The sequence below is a fragment of the Equus przewalskii genome, chromosome 5, assembly GCF_037783145.1.
Source record: "Equus przewalskii isolate Varuska chromosome 5, EquPr2, whole genome shotgun sequence".
NCBI lineage: Eukaryota > Metazoa > Chordata > Mammalia > Perissodactyla > Equidae > Equus > Equus przewalskii.
Window position 1 is genome coordinate 9,287,633 of NC_091835.1, and position 26,822 is coordinate 9,314,454.

At 43.4% G+C, this 26,822-nt stretch overlaps 2 long non-coding RNA genes across 2 annotated transcripts in view; both read left to right on the plus strand.

Annotated features, from left to right (window-relative positions):
- LOC139083240 (uncharacterized) overlaps nucleotides 1-20,610 on the plus strand; it is a 54,609-nt gene extending 33,999 nt beyond the window's left edge. Inside the window, exon 3 of the long non-coding RNA XR_011539797.1 lies at nucleotides 20,341-20,610. This is a non-coding gene — a long non-coding RNA (uncharacterized lncRNA). The remainder of the gene's footprint in view (nucleotides 1-20,340) is intronic.
- Nucleotides 20,611-24,086: 3,476 nt separating this feature from the next.
- LOC139083238 (uncharacterized) overlaps nucleotides 24,087-26,822 on the plus strand; it is an 84,940-nt gene continuing 82,204 nt past the window's right edge. Inside the window, exon 1 of the long non-coding RNA XR_011539795.1 lies at nucleotides 24,087-25,010. This is a non-coding gene — a long non-coding RNA (uncharacterized lncRNA). The remainder of the gene's footprint in view (nucleotides 25,011-26,822) is intronic.

Below are 26,822 nucleotides of genomic sequence, written 5' to 3' on the forward strand. Positions count from 1 at the left end.
CACCTGCCTCATTCCAAAATAGGACTTGAGTCATGCAAAAGAAATGGAGAAACGCAGGATACAGATTAAGCTGATGATGAAATTGAGAGAGAAAGGAAATAAGAGGAAAGTCAGATGATGAAACCAAGATTCAGATTGGACCTCCAAAATGCCAGGAGGCCCCGTAGAGTTGTTATATCTTGGCCTGTCATCGAGCTCTAAGCTTCCAAGTAGCCAAAGCAAATAGGCAACTAGGAATAGTTACTAATGTTCACAGTTTTAGATATTTCACAGAAGAAAAAGTATGAATGGCGAATAATCACTGAGAGATGCTCAACATCATTAGTTACCAGGGAAATTCAAATTAAATATGATGTCATGTCATGCCCACTAGATTAGTTTGAATTAAAAAGACTGACAATACCAAGTGTTAGTGGGGATGTAATGAAACTGAGACTCTGATACATTGCTGGTAAGAGGGTCAAAAAGTTTGGCAGGTTCTTATGAAATTAAGCAGGCACCTATCTTATGACCCAGTAATTTCACTAAGTGTTTAGCTAAGAGACTTGTCCCTGGTTTGTACACGAATGGTAGCAGCAGCTTTACTCACAATAGCTAAGAACTGGAAACAACCTAATTGTCTCTCACTGGGCAAATGGATAAACAACTTGTGGTATATTCATACAGTGAAATACTACTGAGCAATAAAAATGAAGAAGTTGCTAATGGCCACAACATGGATGTATTTCACAGACATCACATTGAGAGATAGAAGCCAGACGAGAAGGATATATTTATTATATGCTTTCATTTATATGAAGTTCCAGAGCAGGTAAATTTAATCTATAATGGTGGAAATCGGATCACTGGTTGCTTGGAATGGGTGTAGAGTGTGGAGAATTACTGCAAAGGGGCATGAGAGAATTTTCTGGTGTGATGGTAACGTTCTAAATCAGAGGTCAGCAAACTTTTTCTGTTAAGAATCAGAGTAAATCTTTAGACTTTCCCCATCATATTGTCTGGGCTACAGCTACTCAGCTCTGCCATTGTGGCATAAAAGCAGCCGTAGACAATATGTAAATGAATGAGCATGGCTGTGTTCCAAAAAAATTTTATTTATGGACAATGAAATTTGAATTTCATATATACTTCACATGTCAAGAAATGTTATTCTTTAAAACTTCTTTTTTCAACTATGTGAAAATATAAAAATCGTTCTTAGCTTGCTGGCCATACAAAAAGAGGCAATAAAAGGTCGAGTTTGGCGCCCTGGCCATAGTTTGCCAACCCTGTTCTAAATCCCTATGGGGGTAGTGGTTACACGGGGATATCCATCTGTAAAACTCATCAAACTACCTCTAAATCTTTGCGTTTATTTTATACTTAATTTTAAGTATCAAGTAAATTATATTTAAGAAAAGATTCACAGTTTCCATCAGATAAAAATCTATATCTGCCAATCAGTTGGAACCTAGCTTTTCAGGATAGAAACTTCTCCTCTGGGTCCTAAATAGGGTGACAGTTGGGTGGTTACTCTGTGGCCACCGGTGGGCTGGCGCTTGCCTGTAGATAGATTTTGCTTGGCCTTCAGAGTATTAAAAATATAATTTGACTTTGACTAGCCCTTGCCAGGCAACACTCTCCAGTTCCACAGACCCCATCTTAATCGGGTCCCTTTTTCAAGCTTTTACTTTCAACCTCTAACTATTCTTTTTTTTTTTTTATGGCTTAGGTAACACCTATTTTTATTTCTTTTATTTTAAAGATTGGCACCTGAGCTAACAACTGTTGCCAATCTTTTTTCTTTTCTTGTGCTTTTTTTCCCCGAATCCCCCCAGTACATAGTTGTATATTTTAGCTGTGGGTCCTTCTAGTTGTGACATGTGAGACACCACCTCAGCGTGGCCTGATGAGCGGTGCCATGTCCGTGTCCAGGATCTGAACCAGCGAAACCCTGGGCCGCCGAAGTGGCGTGTGCGAACTTAACCACTTGGCCATGGGGTCGGCCCCACCTCTAACTATTCTTATATTTATTTCCCCGGTAAGCAGTATATATTTGGATCTCTCACTCATTTTTGTTCGTTTGTATTGTTCTGTATTTTTCAGCATCTTTAAATCATTTGGAGAATAAAATATGAGAATGGGGACCCTGTCTGTTTTGTTGCCCGTTTCACCAGAGCCTCACATGCTGTCTGTACGTAGTAGGAGCAGAGTGAACACTGTTGGATGTATGAGTAATTCCATTGATAAATAAGGGTCCTTTGGATAATCCTCATGATGCTTATTCCTTAGAAGGGAGTTTTGATAAGTATTGAGAAGCAATGAGTCTGAGATTATATTGTCTGACAGGAAACTAGAGTGACAAAATCAATAGTTGTACCCTTTCGAGGTGTGGATGATGGAAAGCATAGACAGTAGCACGTGGTTTAGATCTGCACTGTCCAATATGGGTCACATGTGGCTATTTAAGTTTAAATTAATTAAAACAAAATTTAAAAAATTGAGTTGCTCAGTTGCACCAGCCACATTTCAAGTGCTCGATACCACATGTGACTAGTGGCTACTGTGTGAGATGGCACAGACAGAACATTTCCAGCATCAGAGAAACTTCTATTGGACAGTACTGATCTCGACACGTGCCATTTGTCCTAAAAAATGACAGAAAACAAACAAAATAGTACACAAATAATTTCTAAATCTTCAATGTCAGCTGTTAGTATATAAAAGGGATTGGAAACCTATGGCCCCCAATCCAGGCTGCTTTTGTCAATAAAGTTTTATCAGAACAGAGCCATGCTCACCTGTTTACATATTATCTGGCTGCTTTTGCAATATGATATCAGGGTTGAGTTGTGACAGAGAAGATATGATCTGCAAAGCTTAAAATATTTGCTGTTTGGCCCTTTAGAGAAAAGACTTGCCGCCTCCTGATATGAGCATGAGACTGATTTATATTCACGGCATTTATATTTGTTTCAAGTGCCTTTTGGAGTAAACTCTAAGTATAGACTGAAAAGCAAGTGGAAGAAAATAAAAATCTTATTTTCAACCCAGATATAATCACTGTTATCACTTTTGGTCTTTTTTTTTCTTTGCTTGTATTTTTTTATGCTCTAAAATATGTATTGTATAAAATGTTATGTTTTTCAAAATTGGGATTACAGGGCACAAACTTTTTGAAATTTCTCATCTACTTCTAGTACTCTCTGCATTTTCTTTCCCAAGACAAAATATTCTATGATGTGATTTTTCTTTTTTCTTTTTTTTTTTTTTTTTGAGGAAGATTAGCCCTGAGCTAACTGCTGCCAATCCTCCTCTTTTCCCTGAGGAAGACTGGCCCTGAGCTAACATCCATGCCCATCTTTCTCTACTTTTTATGTGGGGCACCTACCACAGCATGGTGTGCCAAGCAGTGCCATGTCCGCACCCTGCTGAAGAGAAACGGGCTAACTTAACCACTGCGCCACCGGGCTGGCCCCTGTTGTGATTTTTCTAATGGCTATATTTTAGTCCTTTATATGGTTCTATAATAGTAATTTATTTAATCAATATCCTGTGGATAGGCATTTGGATTTCTTACAGTAATTGCTGAATGCTAAGTTTTCATTGTTTTATCTTTTCCAGGTATGTATCCTCTTTCACATTCTATTAGTGAGTAATTTTAAGTTCTTCAAAAACATTTTTTAACTCATATTTCTCTAGTTGTAAAAATCCAGCCAAACTGGTATCTTTGAATCACTCCTAAATAAAATTAGAAATTTAGCACAATTTTTCATTCTTTTTCCTCACTTCTCCAACTCAGTTTCTATGATCTGCATTTTGAATCCCAAATGTGATCCGTTTTTTTTACATTATATAATTTTGCCTTCAAGAATATATTTTGACATTTGTATTTGGCTTATAACCAGATTTATAATTATTTAGATTTTATCTCTTTAGTTAACTTGTTTTAGTGTGTATCATCAGTTCCTTTATGTCTTGACTTCATTCTTGAAATCTTAATTTTGTTTAATCTCTTGGTTGATTGAATTACATGAAGTGACCTTTTTAAAAGGAAAGATAGATGAGTAATACATATATATATATAATATACATATATATATTGAGACTTTGTGTATCTGAGAATAATTTTATGTTGTATTTACATGTAAGAGACAAATGGGCTTTTCCCCTTAGAACTTCGTAGATCTTTCTTTATTATTTTTGGCAATTAATGTTACAGAAGAGAAATCTGAGGCTGACTCAATTTTTTTTTTCCATAGGTAATCTATTGTTTTCTATTTAAATATTTGAAGGATGTTTTCTTTATTCACGTACTTTTGAAAAATTGGAAAAATTAATCTAGGTGAAAGGTCCCTTTTCATTGATTTTTTTTCTGGTTCATGATGAATCCTTTCAAATGGAATACAGGATTTCTGTATTTCTTCAGCCTAAGATGGTTTCCATTTATCTTTTACTGTTGCTTTTGTTTTAATTATTCCAGTACTTTCTTCAGAAACACTATCCCCATCTTTACTTTTCATTCTTTATTTTTCCTCTTCCAGTTTCTCTTTTATGTTAACTCTCCTTGTTTTCATCTTCGTCCCACTGCATTCTGAGAAAGCATCTCAAGTTAATCCTGTGATTCACTGACTTTTAAAATTTTATTACTCCTGCTCTTTATCACTGTCACTGTGAATGTATTATTGTTTTTGCTTTCCTTATCTTACTCGTCTTTCTCTTCATATCGTTACGCTGTCTTTGTTGCATATTGTCTTTCTAATAAAGGCCTTGTCTTGCATCCTTTTGAGTTTCATCTTTTCTTTTCTTCTATATCTCTAGGCAAAATATTTCAGACGCACGTTCTATCTCTCAGTCTTCAAGATGCTATCCCCTCTCTCTTGTCTGGCTGCATTTTCCCATAGACCCTGTCATAATTTATTGTCTTTCCTGTTTGAATGAGGCAAGGTCTTAGACTCAGAGTTTGCCAAATGACAGTGTTAGTCGATTTACCTGCCCTTGGCCCTTTTCTCGGTCCATTTGGCAGATGGGTAACCCTCCTCGTTTCTTCAGAGATGAGGCATGCTGAAGGGCACAACTCTATCGCAAATCCCTGTATCTAGTGGGCAACTCAACTCCAGAGATTCTTTCACTTCACGGCCTGGTTCATTGGTATTTTTAAAACAATGGAGTGCATAAAGAAAACTACATTTCCCAGAATGCTCCACACGGGAGTTTCTCTTGTTTCTGCTCTCCCCTCCCACAAAGCACCACATTACCTGTGGAGACTACACTTCCCAGGATGCAACGCTCTAAAGGTACCTCTTCTGGATTATTTTGAGGGGTATGTAGAAAGTTGTTTTTGAAGGGGATTTAGAAAGCCACTGTTTCTGAAGGGAATATAGAAAGTCGTAGGAATGCTGCACTGTGCCTCTGTGTAGGAGCAGCATCAACAATTTTCTAGTTGATACACACCCTTGATTTCCGGATGTAGGGCGTGGGGGCAGGGAGGTACAAATGGTAGTATGGTCCTATACCTTTTCCAGCATCTCCTCCTTTCTAATCTCCAAAGTCTCTCATTTCATGGAGGTGGATCCTGCGTATGGCGCAAAGTGAGATTTGGGCGTCTAGTTTAGTCTAGTTTAATACACAGTGAAGCTTCTTTCTGGATTCTGGAGTGACATTGAGCTCCACGTTGGTTTTTGCTGTCGGGAATTTTCCCAGTGCCATTATAGTCTTTTACTGGGGTAGGAGAGGCTGCACCGGGTGGGTGATCACCCGCTCAATAATGTTTTTCGCTGAATGCTTGACTTACTTTTTCTAAATTAGGATTTCTCAAGCAGCTCCTTGTTTATCACTTGATCGCTCCTCCTTCCAAAGGCAATGATGAGATGCACCATGATTTCAGCTCTCCTTTTAATGGGCTTCTCCCCAGGCTTGCCTCTAACACGGCCACCCCTTTCTCTCCTCTCTGGACAATTCAAACCACATCTGAACGGAACATTTCAATGTTATAGAGTGATTTCCTCAAGTCTGCAGTCCTTGCTGAGGAAGCATAAAAGAAACTTTTGACAGTAAGTAAGAAAGTCAAATCCTTTCCCTGTGTAGTTTGGCTTGACAGAGAGATTACAAGGCTATTGTTGGTCCCATGGGCAACTCAAACTAAGAATTTTTTGTTTGTCCTGTTGAAGTTTTGAAGGACTCTGTGAATCAGAAAGGTCAGTTTTGCATTGAGGCCTTGCTATTTATTTTAGAATTTAATTACACAGTGTAGTGACGTCTTGGCCCAAGAGATCTGGGTGGGTACAGCCAATTTTGAACAAAGTGGGAAATCAGTGAAGGAGAAAAAAATGACATGAAAGCTGAATTTAAGCTGTAGCCTCTACTTCGTCGCTTTAGAGCACTTACCGGGAAATAATTTTCTTATTGGAGAATTAATGGCGGGAGATATTAACATGCGAACGCCAAGAGAGGGGTTCCATCGAGGCTTCGTATTTATGGAAACACATTATTAATGAGGAATTTGAAGTTATTCACAGATGTGTACACACGGCACCACTTTACTGAAATGCCTGAACGGTGACGTGATGTTTACTTCGAAGTTGACAATATAGGTCTCATCGGTGGATATGCTCTCTGTTTTCACTTCACCCTCGGGTTCTTCATTTTGTGGTTATGAGAGAAACAATGAAGGATTCCGTTGGAGTCTAACCCCAGCTCACGTCATCTCTCTGGGCCTTCTTTCATCACCTGTAGAAAAAGGATGTCTCGAAGGCTCCCTCCAGCCGACACTGTCTGATTCCTTGTTAAATGCACTTTGCCCACAGAAGGTGGCTTTTTTTATGAGGTGGAAAGGTTTGCTGTTGTGTGGTCAGTCCACATTAAGCAGCCTCCAAGCAGCAGGAATCTAGAATTATTGTTGTGTTTGTTCTCTAGGGCATCCTAATGAGCTACGGCAAATTGGAGCTGTTGAATCTTTCAGGCAAGTCGTGTTCCTCCAGTGATGTCCTGAGATAGCAAATTACAGAAATGAAGAAGTGTTTTCATGGACTCTATGCTATAAAATATTTATGCCCTGCCTTTGGTTATATGAAGTATTTTGCAGTGTAGGTCATCTTCTCAGCAAAATGTTCCAAGACGAGAACAGCTCCTTGAGATCCCTGTGGATCCTCAGGGTGGGTGCATAATACGGCCCTACAGAACGAGACACCGTCAGGGCTAATGCCTGAATATAAATGGATCATGCATGACTTAACCCTAAAAGAAGATTTGGCGTCAATAGAATTTCCAAGGTGTATAATTAACTCTTTTATATTAATGAGAAACGCAACCTCCAAAGATGTTAGCTGTCTCAGGGTATAGTTTACTGAAATTTAACTCTTTCCTTCCTCCATGTCGGGGAATGTTCCACTGTCCAATCTGTCTGGGTGCACAGAGGAAGGAGTGATTAGACTTGCTGCTCCCTTTGTCTTGTCCCCCTGCTCCTTCCTCAATGTACTTCTTCTGGGACAGTTTAATGTCATAACTATCTTTTGGGTCTCTACGCTCTGCTTGCCAATGTTCCGGTCACACTGTGGGAAGTCTGCAGAAATACATAACATAATCTCTGCCCATAAAAGACTGATCATTTAGTTGGTGGGTTAAGACATATCCTAAAGAAAGAAACAGGCTACAACAGCATACAGTCAGATATAATGTGTTGTGTGCAATATTGTTGGATTCTAATTTATATGTTGTCAATAGTGAGTACAATCATGATTACAAAAAGTAAGGATTAATGCCAGTTGAGGTTATTAAGGACAGCTTTTTGAGCAGGTGGTATTTTAGCTGGCCTGTGAAAGACGGCGAGGTTTTGCACAAGTAGGAAAAGGGAAGAACTTGTCTGGCTCCCTGGTGAGGAGAATTAATGGCAGCTACAAGTAGACATGAGGTCCTTGACAGCCGTTCCAGCCAGGATAGACTAGGTTTTGCTGCAGTAACATACAAGCCCAAATCTTAGTGGCTTAAATTAGCCAAAGCGTACTTTTCACTAGAGTTACAAGTTCATGGCAGATTGGCTGAGGACTCTGTTCTACATTGTCCTTTTGCACGGATGGAGGCTGACAGAGCCACCACCACCTACAATGTCTCTGATCACCTTGGTGGGGAGAGGGGAGGGCAAATCACATACTGGCTCTTACAGGCTTATGACTGGAAGTGACACATGTCTCTTCCTATATTTCGTTGGCCAAAGCACATCAGACGTGCGTGCTTAACTTCAAGGAGAAGTGCATTTGTCCCACGTGCCTGGAAGGAAGAGAACAGAAGTCAGTGAGTAGTTCTAAGAACACCAGCCACTTGTTGAGGGTGAGAGAGGCTGTGTGAAGTAGTGCACAGCACAAGGACATTGCAGACAGATGCACCTACATTTGAAAGCTCTGTCCCCTACCAGCCGAGTGACCATTGGTGAGAGACTTTGTCTGTAGAATGAGATTTATTATGCTGAGCTAGCAAGGTTGTTGTAAAGACTACATGTGTGGGTAAATATTGATTTATTTAGTTATTGCCTCCTTCTCCTGACGGCTTTCTGTTTTTCGTTCTATGCACACATGATATCTACTGTACCTCTTGCTCTTGGGTCCTAAGAAATTATACCTATAGCCTTGCAATAAATTTCCCTTTGCTTTGCTCCCTTGCTTTGGCTAGCCCAAGTAGATTTCAGCCAAGCCACTGCTGGTTCGTAGGATGCCTTTGCAAAGTAGAAAAAAGCATCCACTCCTAAGTGGGGCTGCATGGGTTCATGGACCTACAACCACTTTGTGTAAATAAAGAAAAAGGTCCCTTTGTTTTGATAACGCTATGGCAGGATGTATGGTTTGGTAGCAGAGCATGGGCCAGATTTCAGTCCCACTTCCGTCTGGTGGATGTCCTTGTGCAGTGAACAACCTGTACAACTATATATGGTGACCCTGGCTTTAGCTCCTTTTAACAGATTCCTGAGAAAGACAATAGTGCATTTATTGTCCATCTTCCCTTTGCAAGAGACAAGACAACTTTTAAATGGTGTGTCATCTATTCTTGGGAAAGTTCGCTACACCTAGATTCCCAATATATGAATTCCCAAGAAAATAACTAGGAAGCATTATGCTTTCATACACTTGGAATATCCTCCCTTATCTGCCATGTTTCGAATCAATAGTATAGTTATTTATAAGCAATTCCCAGTGATCTTAATGAGTTTAATGAATAAAGAATGAGCATAATAAGTGAGCTTAACTTCACCAAGAAATAATTTCTTATACAAAAGAAGTTTGATATTAAACTACCACCAAATATAATATAATTAAATCACATTAATTCTCTTAGGTATAATGCAATTGTCTGCGCTGTGCATAGATAAGAAGCTGAAAGGAAATTTCGAGTATGCCTTTGAGAAGAATTTGTGTAACTTTAAAAATAATGCAGAGGAAAAACAGGGCCAGTATTGAGAGGCTTTCTAAGATAGAGACGTTCTTTTCCTTTATATTACCTGCTGGACCAGTGTTGAATTTAACGGTCATGAGTCATAGGATGAGATTAGAGAGGTGAAGTTGGGAAAATATTGACCTCGGCTTTCTCCTTCTTCTGGGGCAGGAGGAGAGGGGAGGGAAATCACGCTCTTTGTGTGGACACAAGGTCTATAGGCTAAGTGGCGGCCCCTTCTCTTTTATGCACCAACACTGTGAAAGTCTGGAAGAGAGGGTGGTAGACTGAATCCGAGCCTCCCAAGATGTCTACATCTTAAGCCTGAGAACCTACGCGTATGTTACTTTACATGGCAAGAGACTTTGCAGATGTGAGTAAGTTATGGATTTTGAGATAGAGAGATTATCCCGGAATATCCAGTGGGCCCAATGGAATCAAAAGTCTTTATAAGAGGGAGGCAGGAGGGTCAGAGTCGGAGCAGGATATGTGACAAAAGAAGCAGAAATTGAGTGATGTGGCCTCAAATGACAGCAGCCTCTGGAAGCTGGAAGAATCAAGGAAAGAATTTCTCCCTGGATCCTCCAGAAGGAACTGTACCTGCTGACACCTTGATCTTAATGCAGTAAGACTCTCCTTCGACTTCTGACGGCTGGGACTGTAAGAGGATGAATTTGTGCTGTTCTAAGCCACTAGGTTGGTGGTAATTGTTACAGCAGCAATAGGAAACTTACAGGAACAAGGATGGGGGCTTCTGGAGCATTCAGCTGGGGAGGGTGAGTGTGCAGGCACAGTGTCCTTGGGTCAGTTCACAAACACCTGAGTCAGCGAACTATGGCCTGTGGGTGGCATTCAGCCTGCCACCTGTTTTTTACAGCCCATGAGCTCAGAATGGTTTTTACATTTCTTAATGATTGAAAAAAATTAAAGGAAGAATAATATTTTGTGGCATGTGAAAATAATATTAAATTCAAAATTTAGTGTCTATAAACAAAGTCTTATTGGAACACAGGCACTCTCACTGATGTACGGATTGTCTACGGCCGCTTTCACTCTGCAATGCAGATTTGAGTAATTGTGACAGAGACTGGATGGCCCACAATGCTTAAAGTATTTATTATCTGGCCTTTTACGGAAAAGGTTTGCTGATTCCTGTAGTAGAATCAGGACATCAGCTTTGAGCTTGAGGTCCTGATGTTTTCCTGTGACTTCCGTGAGACTGAGTTACCCACATCCCACACTGCCCACCCTGTTCGTTTGATCAAATCTTACACGTCACTTAATACTCCTCTGACTCCAACTCCACCTTCTCTCTGAGGCCTGCCTGCCGTGAAGAGCTTACCATGTTCCCTACACTGTGATAAATGTTGGAGATGCTAAGATGAGTACGATAAGATTTGTTCTCTCAAGGACTTCATACCCACACACCAAAACAACAACAACAACAAACATATCAAAGGCATTCAGTCACTATTAACACACCTAACAGTCATCTGAGGTCAATATTAGTAGATCAATTGTCCAGATGACAAAACTGAGGCTCAGAGATGCTAAAGAACTTACCCAGAATTAAACACTTCTGCTTAATGTCTAAGGCCAGTCTCTTTCTGTAGGATCACGTGGTGATCCCGGAGTCACGTGGTCCTCCCTCATTTCTCCCATAAACTGGAAGCTATTGTGGCTTCTGCCCTCAGCAAGCATACCTCGAAATCTCTACCTCTTTACAGAATTTAGAGTTTTCGGGCATCTAGTAGAGTTTAGGAAGGGCCCCTAGAGTTTTGTTATCAAAATGTCACAAGAGCCAGCAAATTGGGATGTTGAGAGGAAATATTAGATCAAAACTTGAAGCCAGCTCGAGGCGTGGGGGCTCCAAACCCCTTCTGGGTGAGGTAGTGAGCAAAGGGGCAGAGTCAGTCTAGCCAACGCGTCTTAAATCCGGTAAGGCAGAGGTGTGCCTGCGGTTTTGACTTTCTTCTTCTGTCTCCTTTGAGGTTAGCCGCTTGAGTGACCATCTGTGTACTTACTGGCGAGAGAAGAGTGAACTATATATTGGTCAGTTTAATTCCATCTCCCGATCGAGGTGGTAACAGCAAATGCTTACCAACTTCCAGTGCCTAAGTATGGAGCCAGAGGTATTAGAAAGAACAAAGGACTAAGGGTCAGCTTAGGTACTGTGAAGGAAAATCAGTTTTTTGACTTATTTTGATCCAGTGTTTTGCCTACTGTTCCTCATAGGGTGGTGGTAAGCAACTAATGAAAGCATGCATATGAAATATCTTGTAAATCAGAAAGTGTTATACTAATATAAGACTTGGTATTTGATTATACTAAATAGGGTGTGTTCTTATTTTCAACAAGCTTTAGTTTGTGCTTTCTGTGTTCTTAGCTCTGTGGCCAGTATGGATTCCTAGAGGGCTATGAAGAAGCATTGGCAGCTACTACAAATTCTCTCTTTTATATTAGTGTTTCTTTTTTGGTTGTATGGCAGAGAAATCATATTTTGGGTCGCTTTGATCTGACTTCATGGCTGCTGACTGCGGTTCATACATTTATGAAATGTAATCTAGTAAAGGGAGAAGCAGACATTTCTCTTCCTGGAAAGGCCTCTAGCTTTGCCACATGGCTCTGAGCAATAGTGCTGGAATTTCCAAATTCCCATCGCTGAGGGGACAACTTATTCTTGGTGGAAGGAGGGGAACCAGGTGAAAGAAATCTTGATCAAGAATATGTAAGAAAGGAGACTAAAAAAGAATACACATTCTGGGGGTCTTTTACTCCCACCTTGCTAATTTGTGCCTGAGTGGAGTGTAAGGACATTATTTCAATAACCCAGCTTTGAATCCCAGCAAACAGGATTATCCACCCAAAGCACCAGCATCTGGCTTGACCAGGGAACTGAGGCATATAAAAATAGTTCTGGGGAAGTTTTAAAGAAGAAAACAGACGCAATTTTAAAATTGGGTTGGGATCTGTTTGGTCAATGATTGTTTATATGGGTGTGGTCAAATCAGACACGCTTGAAAGGTTTGCTTTTTATAATTCACCACAACTTATTACAAATGACAGGGTTGCACCAGTATGGGTATGGTGTGCTTTAAGAAAAACTAGTATTTATAACCCCACAAACTTCTAAACAGATAGACTAAGGTATGAGTACTTCCATTACAAAAGGATTCACTCAGGGAGATCTCTTCCAGGATATTTAAAATATGACTTGATTTACAAATACGGTTTGCCCACAAGTTTTCAGAAACACATCTGAGTAAAGTATGAACACACACATGGGTTTAGATTCTTCAGTAAAGTGGGTAGATGCCACATATGTCTCAGGATGAGTGTGGCTGCTACAGGATTGTCCTTATGGCAAATAGCCAGCTCATTTAACAATCAAGAACTCCTTATTGCTGGGAGAGAGGAAACTGCCATGGACTCTGAGCATCCCTGTGCTTTTTGCTGGATTTGCCAAGAATGCAAAGCTCTGACTGTTCTTTACCTGGACCATTTCTCAGGGTTGTGTTTACTGGGAGCAGACTTGAGGGGTACAGTGATGTCTTTCTTTGGGATAAAGAACTGGTTTGCTTACTGCTTACTGGAAACCATGGTCCTTAACCTCAGGGTTCCTCATCTGTGTTTCAAACCCACTGGGTGCACAGTATCCATCTGGGCCCACCACATTACTCCACTGGGACTTGAGGACAAGGGGAACAAACACACATGCTGTAGCTCATGCTTCTTGCTGTGCCATGAGTAATAAAGCCCTTTGTCTCTGACCCAGAAGTCTCATGTCTTTTGCCAGTGCCATGAAACAGCAACCAGCCAGCTTATTCACTTGTATGTAGGGTAAAATCAAACCCCAGACCTTACAGTTATTTCAATTTGATTGTGCTGTTTCTAGATCTGTGGATTTGGGGTTATCTGGGCACTTTGTTGACTTGATGTAAAAAGCATCTACTACTTTATTTTCCCATCTTTTATTTGCTTAGGACTGTAGTTACTATTTTATTGTCATAGGTCTAAGCTGCAGCAGCCGGTGTTTGGCTTAGATTTTTGGTATCGTTGTTTTCTTTTATATTTAGTAAGGGAAAACCTTTGGTACTATTAAATTGACATCATATTCTCCAACTGCATCTCTCGATTATACACAGAAGGGATAAACTAATGATTACTAAGGAAACTGCACATTGGGACTGAACTTGGATGTGGAGTTTATGAATGGATTGCATATATGGGATGTGTATTTTAAAGATATCTTTAAAACTCTCCATGTGTGGTTACGTGTGCTGTGAGTATGGAGTACGTACGCTTCTAGGATGTATCTACCTGGACCACATGACGGATGGTGCCTTGTGTTCTGAGGGTTGGAATTCAGCCTCCAGGAATAGGTTTTTCTTTTGCTCCTTTGAGCAAGGGTCAAGTGTCTCATCTTTTAAATGGACCTCTCTTCTACCAGAACATTTGGGAAGCAAAAGACACTACCTTTGGGGGAGAATATATGTGTGGCTATCTGTATGGGTGAATTTGTAGATCTGATTTGTTGCATATACTTGTGAATGGACATGGCAAGGAACTGGCTTTGTTTTAAGTGAGTATATAGAAATTGTCCAAATGAATGTCGTTCCCTTCAAATTATCACTTGAGAATCTATATGCTATTCCCAAGTTATTGCCAAGAATTTAGCTCAGCCTTTCCTATAACTCCCTTTTTTGGGGGTGTATTCAGAGTCTGAAGTCCAGTGGTAATCCCCTTTTGTGCTCTTCTTTTCAATTGCCAAAAATCATTTAGAGCCAATTCTGATTAAAATGGGTGATCAAATGGGGTAAAAAAAACCTAAGACATAAAATTGATTTTCTTGAATGTTTTGCAAATGGAACCCAAAGGCTATTGTCAAGAGAACTTCCAGAAATTCTTTAGGTGATGGCAGTCTCTCAGAAATAAGTGTATGGCTTTCCAAAGTGTCAGCAATGAAGGGTCTAATGAACGTGTCTGTGTTAGTCAGCTGGGGCTGCTGTGACAAAATACCACAGACTGGGGGGCTTAAACAATGGACGTTTATTTCTCACAGTTCTGGAGGCTGAGAAGTCCAAGATCAAGGTGCCGACTGAGTCGGTTCCTGGTGAGGGTTCTCTTCCTGGCTTGCAGATGGTTATCTTGCTGTGTCCTCGAATGGCAGAGAGAGAGGGGGCTCTGGTGTCTCTTCCTGAAAGGGTACTAATCCCATCACTGGGGCTTCTTTATTGCCATCTAAACCTAATGACCTCCCAAATGCCCTATCTCCTAATACCATTGCATTGGAAGTTAGGGCCTCAACATGTAAATTTTGGGGAGACGCAAACATTCAGTCCATAACAATGTTCATCCTAATACATTAACTTCATGGCTGAACCATCCTGACCTGTCAGGACCACCATGGATCTGTCTGGGCTGGTGGACGACTATATGCTTCATGGCCAACGGCGCAACCTAATTAGAATTAGTCCCAACCAGTTGATCTTTACTATTCAATTAATTGCTGCAAGCTCTGTGAAAAGCCAAGTCCTTTAATACCAGTGAGGTTATTTTAATGACTGGTGACTTGTTGGTCTCAAAATTCTGCTGTGTTTCTGGAGACATGGCTTTTTTTCCTTCTTTCATGATTTCCTTCCCTCTCCCCCCCTTCCTTCCTCCCTCCTCCTTCCTTCTTTCTCCCTCCCCCACTCCTTTCCTTCCTTCTCCCCAAAGCCCCCTGGTCCATAGTTGTATACTCTTGTTGTGAACGCCTCTGCTTGTGCTATATGGGACGCCACCTCAACACGACCTGATGAGTGATGCCGCATCCATGCCCAGGATCCTAACCCGTGAAACCCCGGGCCGCCGAAGTGGAGCGCGTGACCTTAACCACTTGGCAACAGAGCCGGTCCCCCTACTTTCATGATTTTAGAGCAGATTCAGGGAACTTGGACATCATCTGGTCCAGTGTCTCCCAAATTGCAGTCATTTTGTGTCATGATTTTGCAATATATATGTGCCAACCATGTTATTATTTACTTATTTTCTTGGAAATAATCGCTTGGGAAAATCATAAATTTATTTAAAAAGGAGACTTGTATTACTACTATAAATGAAAACCCACTTGACATGAATACTGGATAACCATAAAGTAAACACAGAGAAAATAAAATAATGTTAAATTCTGACTAGATACTGATGCTCTGAACCTAGGTTCTAGTTTTTGTTTGCTAACGAGAGAGGTTAGCAAGTGCTGGCAAGATGTTAGAGACTTGTTAAGCCTGTGATGGATTATTGCACCTGAATTTGTTTATGCCTCCCTGTGTCTATACCCTTGGGTAGTCCCCTCCCACACTGGTTGTGGTCATGTGATTTGCTTTGGCCATTGGACAATAGCAAATGTCATGCCACCAGTGACTTGAAAAGCGCTTGCACACTGGGGCTTTCCCTCTCTTGCTGTTCTTGGAAGCTTTGACCAGCACATGAACAAGCCCAGTTTAGCCTGCTGGGTGACGAGAGTCACACGACCCAGTCACCCCATCACCGTGGCCAACAGCCGACTAATCACCAGACATGTGACCTGCTAACCCCAGTCGATCTCCTGGCTCCAACTGAATAGTGAACTCAGCCAAGGTCAGCTGAGCTTGGCGCGGGTCAGCAGAATAGACCCATAGACGTGGGAGCACCGATGAATGACTGCTGTCTTGTGCCACTGAAACATTTTGGGCTGGTTTGTTATTCAGCAAAAGTTCACTTAGACCCCAAAACAAAGTACAAAATTTTCCAGTACAATTTCTTCCGTGTTGAATTTGAGTACAACCACCTGGTCCACAACTAACGATACCCGTCCCATACTTTGAGAAATTCTGATCCAGTCCAAGTTCCGTCTTTTAGATTTAACAACTGAAGGCCCAGAGAGGTGAAGGGACTTAACCCAGACTCCATAGTTAGCTAGTGACAAAGATGATACTAGACCTCAGGTCTCACGGGTATAGTTGATTTCCAGAGCATTTTGCTCCCTTCTTCACAATTGTTGTGTTTAATCATAAGAAAGTGTTGAGTAGGGTTTTAGGGAGATGTGTCATCAGCGTGTTTTATCTGTATCCTCTCATGAAAGGAGCAGATGTGAATTGAAAAAAAATCATTACAATTTTTTTTTTTTTGATTATCTTGGTTCTGGATTGAATTGTTCCCCCTCTACCCCCAAAGATATATTAAACTTCTAACCCCAGTACCTGTGAATGTGACCTTATTTGGAAATAGGGTCTTTGCAGATGTAATCAAGTTAACATGAGGCCACAGTGGATTAGGGTGGGCCCTAAATCCAATGATTAGTGTCCTTATAGGAGAGAGAGATTTTGACCCAGAGACACACACAGAGCGAAGTTGGCAATATGAAGATGGAGGCAGAAATTAGAATTATGTTGCCACAAGCCAAGGAATGCCAAGGATTGCCAGCAACCTCCAGAAACCAGGAAGAGGCAAGAAAGGATTCTTCCTAAGAGCCTTCAAAGAGAATATGGCCCTGCCTTGATTTCTGATTTCTAGCCTTTGGAACTGTGAGAGGATAAGGGTGTCTTATTTTCAGCCATCCAGTTCTTGGGCCTTTGTTATAATAGACCTAAGAAATGAATGCATCTTGCTTGTTCACTTCTGTTTGGAATAATATTCTACCTATGTTACACACCAAATGAGACGGGAAGTAGAGAAACTGATAGAATAGGAAGGCCAGGGGTTCAAAAGCATCCTCTTCCATCCCCTGAAAATAAGCCACCGAACAGAAACACCCGTGTAGCTAACTGAGCACGGAGTGTGTGCGGATGTTAGAAGGGCATCCTGGTCTGCGGTTTCTCTCCATCCACAAAGGAGGCAATAGGGCCTCTGCATTCCCTTCGGGCTGCTCTGGCTCAGATCTGGTGCAGCAGAACAATTCTATCAGGCAGGATCTTTTCCAGTGTTCATAAAAAGTGTAGAAATTCTGTCTTTGTGGGGACGTTAGCATTCACCAAGGAATCCTCTGTAAGTTCATTTTATTTGGGACCTGACAAACATCTCTATGTTCTGTCAGTGAAACTGTCTTCTTGGAACAAAGACAGATACCCCGGAGCTGACATTCCCTCCCTTCTTCCTCCTAGTGACACGGTGACCCTGATGCTGGTTTTCCTATGCGGGAGTAAGTGATGTCGGTGCCCAGCGAATTCTTGCCTTCTGCTCTCTCAGCAGGCAGAGCAGCACTTCCTCTTCTTGGCTGCGTCAGTCATTATCCATTTACAGTCATCTGCATTTTGAAATCCTTATCCCGCTGCATCAAAGTATTAATGGGGGGTGCAGGGCAGCTGACCCAAGGCAGTCTGCTTGGCTTCTGAAAACCTCCTCCAGAAAATCCAGAAAAATCTGTCCCTATGGGGCCCCCAACTGGTCTGATTACCTTTTTCCAACAGATGCTAGGGTCAGATCCTTAGACTTTTATTTTTGTTGCTTTCATTTGGTTAATTTTATTAGTGGCTTAATCCGAACATGAAAGTCATCTGCTGTTAAAAACAAATGTCGTTTCAAAAGGGAACTCCCAAGGCCTCCTTTCCTTCTGATCCCTGTCAACAGCCGAGTCTGGAGGTTCAGATCTAACGTGCTGCTCTGCATTAATTGTCTCTGTATCTCTTTACTATTTGGGAAATGATGCTCAGAGTGGGGAAGAAAAAGAGGTCATGATTATCACTGGGTGTTGGATGAATTTGAAGGTGTCCCTCGGACTGGATCTGGATGGCACAACCAAGCCTCGTGCCAACCCTGAACATCTGGTTGGTGAGTTTGTCATTGACTTCCAGTTGACCAGGAGTAACGTTTCACCCCTTCTTCCTCAAGTGTAATTTATTGGGGCCACCAATGTGCTCATCTACAAAGCCGCATTTCCTCATTTCTTAGTTTCCCTGTAGCCAGTGGCCATGTGACACAGTTCTGGCCAATGGCATGTAAGTAGAAGTGTGCTGGGGATTGCTGTGAAAATTTTGCTTTCTCGATATAGGCATTGTTCCTCCCTCCTTCCGGCCCCATTCTCTTCTCTTCTGCCCGGAAAGCCTATGGAATGTCTTGAGCTGGAGCAGCCATCTTGTGACCATGTAAGAAAGACCAAGAAAATTGCAGACTTTGCCTTGATGCACTTAGCCACCAAACCAGTGCCAGGAACCTTCTACCTCTCGGCTTCTTCTGTCATGAGGAAAAGTAACCCCCCTTTTATGCACATCACTGTTAAGTGGGCTTTCTGTTATGTGCAGCCAAAATTGATCCCTGGGTGATCCAGTGGGGTTTCCAAGAGCCCACTGGGCTCCTGATGTCTGAGGTTGAAGAGTTACCTGGAGCTGGAAGGAAACATGAGCCAGGGCTGAGAGGGAAGCCCAGCAGAGCAGAGAGCCCCAGCGTTGCGCGTGCATGTCAGGCTGGGCATCTTCTCATATTCTCAGTTCACTCTGTGGCCTGGGGCTTCGCTCGTGTTCTGGATAACTTGTCAGAGGGATTCCCGGGTTTCCATGCCCTTTTGGGAAATTGCATTTAATGAATAACTGCTTTGTTCATTTCCTCACTAATTTCCCATTGCTTGAGAGAAAAAGGAAGCTCTGACTGAGATAATGATATCCTGGTGCCCATTAGGAGAGGACTGTGTACCTCTCAGTGAATTGGCCGAGAGGGAAGGATATATTTTTGTGAATTGAAAATGTCGTTTTGTATACAAGAAATTATTCTGAATAAGGACAAAAACTCTTACAAAAACCAGAAATGTGGCTGGACTGGATTGTTTCTTTTCCTGGCAGACTTTTAAAAAATTTGTTTCAGAATGTTCAAGTCATCATTTAGCACTGCAGTATAAGATTGAGAGTCTACTGGGGTCTTTTGAACTAATTCTGCCTGGATGTGGGGGTCAGAGTTTCAGTGGGGGCCTAGGCATGCTACCGCATGGTGGGGAGCTCTGTGCTTACCCCTGGCTTTGGGGGACCCCTGTGGAACACCCTCATGGCCTTGACCCACACTGAGAGTACGACAGCTGGTGGGGCGGGACTCCCGGGGTACGGAGGGACGAACTTCCTCATGGGGAGAGCAGAGCACAGCTCTCCAGATTCACTCTCAGCATTTCTTTGGTTTGGCCCAGAGACATCTTGTTTACTTTTTATTGGTCTGGCTATTCTCTTCACACAGACTGACACAAAATACACTTCCTTAGACTGCAAGTAGGAGGCAGGACAGTGTAATTTTCCAGAACCTGGTTTTTATTCATCTGGAAGATCTGGATTCTGTCCTAGCTTTGCCATTTATGTGCTAGCTGACCTCAGGTGAGTTACGTAGCCTTTCTGAGCCTTGATTTCCCCATCTATAAAGTTAATTATTCATGGTATCTACTATTGTTGGATAATAAACAACCACAAAATCTCAGTGACAGCCAACAATCAGCATTTATTTCTCACTCGCATATGCTGGTCAACTGGGGTGGTGCTTCTCCAGATTGCTGAAGAGTGAGCCCTGGACCCAGGTTGTGGTCTGCTCCATATGGGTTATTCTGGGGCCTAGGCTGGAGGACAGTGGCTACCAGGAGCATGTTCTTCTCCTGGTGGAGTTCCGAAGCTTCCAGGCGAGTGTGCAGGAACCTGCCATCCTCCTTTGGCTTGCGTCTCATGCCCTGTCACTTCTGCCATCATTCCATTGGCCAAAGCAAGTTACATGGCCAAGCCCCACATCTTTAGAGTGGGAAATAGGTTCCTGCTGTGGAGGGAGGTGGGAAGTGAATATTTACAAATAATGTTCTAATTACCATTCCCAGCTTAAACAGATGTTTTGAACACTTAATGAGATAATGATGAGAGGTGTTTAGCATGGAGCCGTGCACGCTAGGACCGCATTCAATGTTAGCTGCTCTTTCTGCTCCTGTCTTTGCTGCCATGTCTATTAATGCTGGACTTCTCTCCTCAGTGTGAAGAGATGGGCGCTCTGGAAAGGAATGCATCGAACAGACTGTGCACTGTTCAAGACGTTGCTGGCGAGAGAATCAAAGCTTCATCTCCTCTACCACACATGCAGTGTTGTCCCCTTTGACCTCAAACAGGCCTATGGAAGCTTCTGAAAACTTTGGGTTGTTGCAATGCTCAGCTACTCTTGTATGTCCTATTACATTTAAAGCATGGTCATGCCTGTTCTCATTTGACCCTCTTGATTACCTTGTGAAGTAAACTGGGAAGCCATTGCCATTGTCATTTTATGGAGAAGGGAACAAGTTGGGTTGATCGTTTGTGACATCAGTCCCTTTGGTCTTCTAGTCTAGAGCTTGGATAGCAAAGAGTCATTTTAATGATAGGGGCATTAGTTGAAGTTTGTAGGAATTAACCATAAAGATTTGGAACTTGAGCATTTATTTCTTCATTCATTCATTCACTGATTGGCTCATTTAACATGCAGACTCACTAGGTCCAACTAAACCCCTCTTTGAGGCTGCATTGGAGCACTTCAGGGACCCCAGAGGGGTCTCAGAGACATCTCCTGTTCCCTAGGACCACAAACTGACCTACTTGGAGATGCAGATAGCCCGTCACTCTAACAAGCATCCTGTGATGATGGGTCAGCAAGGTCCAATACCTCGAGTCAGGGGCCAGGCATCTGGGTTGCTGCACTGACTCTGTGGCCAACTGGGAGCTTGGGAGGCTCTCTAACCACACCTCCTTCCTGCTCCCTTTCCATTTTCCTGTCTCTGAGATGGGACTTGCAATACATTGGTTAGAGGTGGTCTTGACTAATTAATTCCTTCTTCTCAAACCTTAGCTAACTCTCACAACAATTTAAACGTATGAGGTCAATAGAGACTATTTATTTCCATTTTACAGATGAAGAAACAGGCTCAGAGGGGGTAAATGGCTTATCCACTGTTCTGCAGGGACCCCAGCTGACCTCACCGATCCTTTCTAGTCTTCGGATTCCATAATAATTTCAGTTCACATTCACTCACTTTGTGTTGCAACTTGAGGTGCCCTGAGCTTGCCAATTCTTACCTGTCAGTGGTGTTGTGAGGAGGGGCGAACAAGGAATGAGAGTCTTCCTCTTTCCCTCCCAGGGGAGCCCTTCCCCCAACCCCCTGGATTTTGCAGGGGAAGGAAGGACCCATCTGTTGGAGCCCATCATGTCCTGGATGGACCTTGATTCAACACAGCATGGCCACTCTCTGCTGGTGGGTACCCTTGCCTCTCCGCTGGTCCTGACCTCTTGGCCTTCGGTCATCTTTGGCCTTGGCCTGCTGTGGACCTGAGGCCTCTGGGTTGCTTTGTTGGTCTCCCTCCTGTCCTCTCATTGAAGGTCTTGACTTCAGAGCTTCGAGACCTTTTGCCATTAATAAAGGCATCTGGGCTGTCTGGAGTGTGAACTCAATGCCAAAAGTCTACTAAGTGCTTTATAGCTGCCATTTGCTCGGAGTGAATTTAATCCCTGCTCCCGTGATGTACGTGGTGTTCTCGTCATTCTATAGACAAGAAAACTGTGAAGCTCAGAGGTTATTTATCTTTATGAGGATTACACAGCTGGTACATGAAGCTTACTTTTTCCATCACATAATTCTGTCTTGTCAATAATAGCCTCTGATAGGGGCTTTTTATACATTATTTGCAATCCTTATAACAACTCTGCCTTCTCATCCCCTTTATTTGCCAGGTGATGGAATAGGCCACAGAGAAGTTAAATAACTTCCCTAGATCACACAGCTAATAAATCCTAGTTATAAGGCTCAAGCCTGGGGCTGTCAGACTCCCAAACTCCTCTTTTATTCCCTTTCTCACTGAGAAAGACCTCATGAACTTCCCCATGATCTCACTGAGCCCCTCTCAGACACCTGTCTATGGTAGAAGGCTCATTAAAAGAATATAAAGAACGGAGGTGATGGGGAAAACATCCCTCATTTAAAAAGCTCGTGTGTGTTGTGTAGAGGGAGATGGTGGGGCGTGAAACCCCATCCCCAGTCTAGTGGTTGGTGGGCTGATTGTAAGAGCCGCACACCCTCTTTCTGAGCATCTCCTGTTGGCACCGCCTCCTTCTCCAGCCTTTGACTTCCTCAGTCTGATTGACAGCCATCTAAGGACTGGCTCTCCTCTGGCTGGGCCCTACTGACCTATAATCCCCATCCTGCAAAACCATTTGAGGTCTGCCTTCGCGAAGCAAGCCAGGCACACCCAACGAGAGAATAGCACCAGCACAGGCAGCTCCCACCACCAGGAGTGAACCAGGGTGTTGCCTGGACCCCAGCCCAAGCCTAGAATGTGCAGCCAAAGGAGATCACTAGGAAAGCGTATTAGCTCATTGTAACCTTTAGCACCATTTGTGGTTTCTCTCCCGCCTTGGAAAAACCTGCCTGTTTTTCCTGTCTACTCCCTAGCTCCCCTATGTAAACCCAGATGCTCACTGCCAAAGCGGATCAGAGCAGGGCACACCCGGCTCACCCTGGGCTGGGAGAATTGCTAGACTTTGAGCATCTTCTAATCTGATTACATTTCCAGTCCAAACCATCCTCATTTCTCACCTCCTAATTGATTTCCCTGCTTCCGCCCCTACAATTTATTCTTTACTCAGCAGTCACCCGGATCCTTCTAAATTGGGAGTCTGATCATGTCACTCCTCTGCTGCAGGTCCCCCAGTGGATTCTCACCGTCCTCAGAGAAAAGCCAACGTCCTTACAGTGGCCTCTAATGATGGAGGGCAGGGGCTGGTCCCCTTTTTCTGGAAAGGGCCAGATGGTAAACGTTTTGGCTCGGTGGGCCGTTGGTCTCTGTGGGCAGCTACTGGCCTCTGCTGCAGCATGAAAGCAGCCACAGACGGGATGTAACTGAATGGGCGTGGCTGGGTTTCAACAAAACTTTATTTACAAAAACAGGCAAGAGATTGCATTTGGCCCATGGTGGCAGCTTGCTGACCTCTGCTCCAGGTGGTTTGTCACTGGTCCCTCTGGGCCCTTATTACCTCCTGCTCTTACCCCCTGCTTCAGCCCCACTGATCTCTGCAATCACTCCAAGCCCTTGCTTGGACCCTTGCATTAGCCGTTCTATCCAGAACATTCTTCCCCTATTTATGTGAATGGTTCATTTTCTCGCTTCCTTCTGGTTTCTGCTTAGATTTCATGACCAGAGAGCCCTTCTTGACCACTCGCTCCGAAATAGCAAGACTTCTCATTTTCTTAGACCCCCCCCCCCACCCTCTTTACTCTGCTTTATTTCCCTCAATAGCCCTTGCTACCACCTGGCATATTTATTTATTAAATGAATAAATGATTTCTTCAGCAAATGTGACTGAGTGCCTCCTTAATGCCAGGCAACACTCTGGGTCCTGGATGTCCATAAAGAACAAAACAGACAAAGGCTTTGCTGTCATTGGACTTAAAGCCTAGCTGGGGAAGACTGACAATAAAAGTAGGAAAAATAAATATAAATGTGGCAGGTGGAGATAAGTCTCTATGGAGGAAATTAGTCTGGGCAAGGGGCAGGTTGTGGGGGACTCACCTCTTTGTTTCTCTCTCAGTATTTGTCTTCTGCCTGGCATCATTGCTGAGCTTTCCCGAGTCACAGCAATCGTGACATTAACTCCCTTGGCTCGGCTTAGAGCTTCATGTTACAGAGCTGGTGTGGCTGACAAAATCCCAGTGCCAATAGGGGGCGCCACAGACTGTGCAGAACTGACTACGCAGAGGCGTGATCAAGACGGCGGCAGCCAAGCTTCTGCACAGGATGGAAGGGAGGTAAAGGCTGCAGCGGAGGCATGGGGAAGTCAGAAGTTGCGGGATGTAACAGGATCTGAACACAACTGCCTGCACCACAAGTGTTTTTCATGGAGCGCTGCCTAAACTACGAAGCATCACGGAACAATGCACTTCTAAGTCGGATGCTTAATAAATCAGCCAGGCGTGCATTATTATGCCGCGAAGGACCCCTTGTTGCCTCTTAATGCTCAATTATACAGCGCAGAATCTGGGTCGGGCTTTCTATCATCTCGGATGTGTGGTGGGAAGGGCCCAGCTCTAATCGCTCCACGTGGGAATGGATTCATCTGTGTCTTGGAGGAGTAACTCACTTTGATTGACATTTAGACGGAAGGGGCCTTACTAGAATCACAGGCTCAGAGAACTCTAGACCTTGACAGAGACCTTAGAAGTAGTCCTGGTCCAATCTGCTCATGCTACAGGTGGGAAAATTGAGGCTCAGAGAGAGGAAGTTACTTGCCCAAGGTCATAAAGTAAGTGGCAACTGGGCCGTCGAGTCAGGTCACTGATTCTGAATCCAGCAGTTGCTTTCCAGCCACCACTGCCTTTCCTGTGTCTACAGCAGATGCCACGGACAGGGACGTCCTCCTGCCATCTGACTCTGAAGCTAAAGACCTTCCGGAAGAAGCTGTGCCTTGTTTGGTTGAATAAAAATGGACAACGGGTTAAAAGAACAGCAAACTTCCATATGTTATGGATCCCTAGGGACTCAGTGAACTCATGCTCCCAGATTAAAGGGAAGGGGAAAACCATGCCCTCTTGCTGAACGATGCTGCCTGCTGGGTCCCCAGCACCCCAGCGGTCTCCGGAATGGAGATCGTCATGCATGACAGCTGGAGAGCATTATCGCTTGAAGGTTTGCGTTCTGGCTTTTATATCTGATTTACATAGATCTGCATACTCTATGCTCTGGGTAGTTGTTTTCTGTTTCAGTCCATCTTTGTACCCTCTCTTCTCTAAGATCAGTGATATTTTGGCTTCTTCAGCTCTGTTGGGTGACACGGGCACTTGGGTAGAGTTTTGATCTGGAGAAACATTTGGAAATTCCACCTTGAGGGAGAGGCTCTGGACGGAGAGTGGCTGCTAAGTCGGTGATATGTTGGCGTCCTGTGGTCATCAGTTCCCTTCAGGTCCCATGGTCGAGATCTGCTTATTGCAGTCTGTGTCTGTTTCCTGTATCCAGGGCCATCTGTATGTGTAAATGCCCAGAGGGTAGCCCCTGTGATCAGAGAGGCTCTCCATGTGTCAGGGGCAAAGTGGCACCTTCCAGATGCCATGGAGAGAGACCACTCTTTTGGGCACCTAGATCAGTCCTAGAGGTGAAATAGTCTAGGGGAGAAATGCAAATTAAACCACAGTGAGGTACTACTGCCCGCCCACTAGGATGGCTAAACTTAAAAAGACTGATAATACCAAGAGTTGACAAGGATGTGGGTCAAGTAGAACTCTCATATGAAGCTGATAGAAGTGTGAACTGGTACGTTTCCTTTAGAAAGTCACTTGACAAACTTTGTGGAGGTGAACATATGCCTCTCCTGTGACCCAGCTATTCCACTCCCAGGCTTTTCACCAAGGGAGGTGAGTGCACGTGTCCACCAAAACATGTGTACAAGAATGTCCATAGCAGCTCCATTCCAACAGCAAAATATTGGAAACTACTCAAATGGAGAAGGTAAATTGGATATGCTCGTACTGTGGAGTAGTGCATGGCAACCAAAAGAATGGACTACTTGTACACAGCAGTGTGGATGAATCTCACAAAAGTAATGTGCACCCAAAGAAAACAGACACCGAAGAATCTATACTGTGGGATTCTATTTATGTGAAGTTCAGGAACAGCACAGCTAGCATATGGTGACAGCAGTCAGAATCGTGGTTACTTCTGGGGAAGGGAGATGACTAGGAAGGGGCATCGGGGAGGTTTCTGGGCTGATGGGAATGTTACATATGCAAAATTCAGTCATTCACTTAAGGTTTCTGCACTTTACTGTGTGTCTCTTCTACTTCAGTAAAACTGAAGGAGGGGGCCAGCCCAGAGGGGAAGCAGTTAAGTTCACACGTTCCTCTTTGGTGGCCCAGGGTTCGCTGGTTTGGATCCCAGGTGCCAACATGGCACCACTTGGCAAGCCGTGCTGTGGTAGACGTCCCACATATAAAGTAGAAGAAGATGGGCACGGATGTTAGCTCAGGGCCAGTCTTCCTCTGCAAAAAAGAGGAGGATTGGCAGCAGATGTTAGCTCAGGGCTAATCTTCCTCAAAAAAAAACCCAAAAAAAACCACTGAAGGGGGGAAGAAAAGGACTCCAGTGAGAAGGCCTCCAGGGCTGTTCTTCTGGTGATGTCCCATGACTCTGACGTCCTGGACTTGACCTCTGTTTCCAGATCCCTGATACCACTTGGCTTTGTGGACTGTGCTCTTCAGCGTTTCCTGGTATCAGTCTTGGTACCTGCCTACAGGCTTGCTGAGCACACACGCCCTCCACCTGCATTTGTTCGACCTATGCGCACCTTCAGGTTTGCCCAGTGCCAAGTTGAGCTGATGGTGTCAGAGTTTGCCTGCACCAAAAGAGCTCTCTCATGGCTGGTCTTCCTCACCCCCTCAGCCCACATCAGAAGTCAGGATGAGATGGCCCTAGAAGCTCCCCACACCACATCCTCCATCAGCTGCC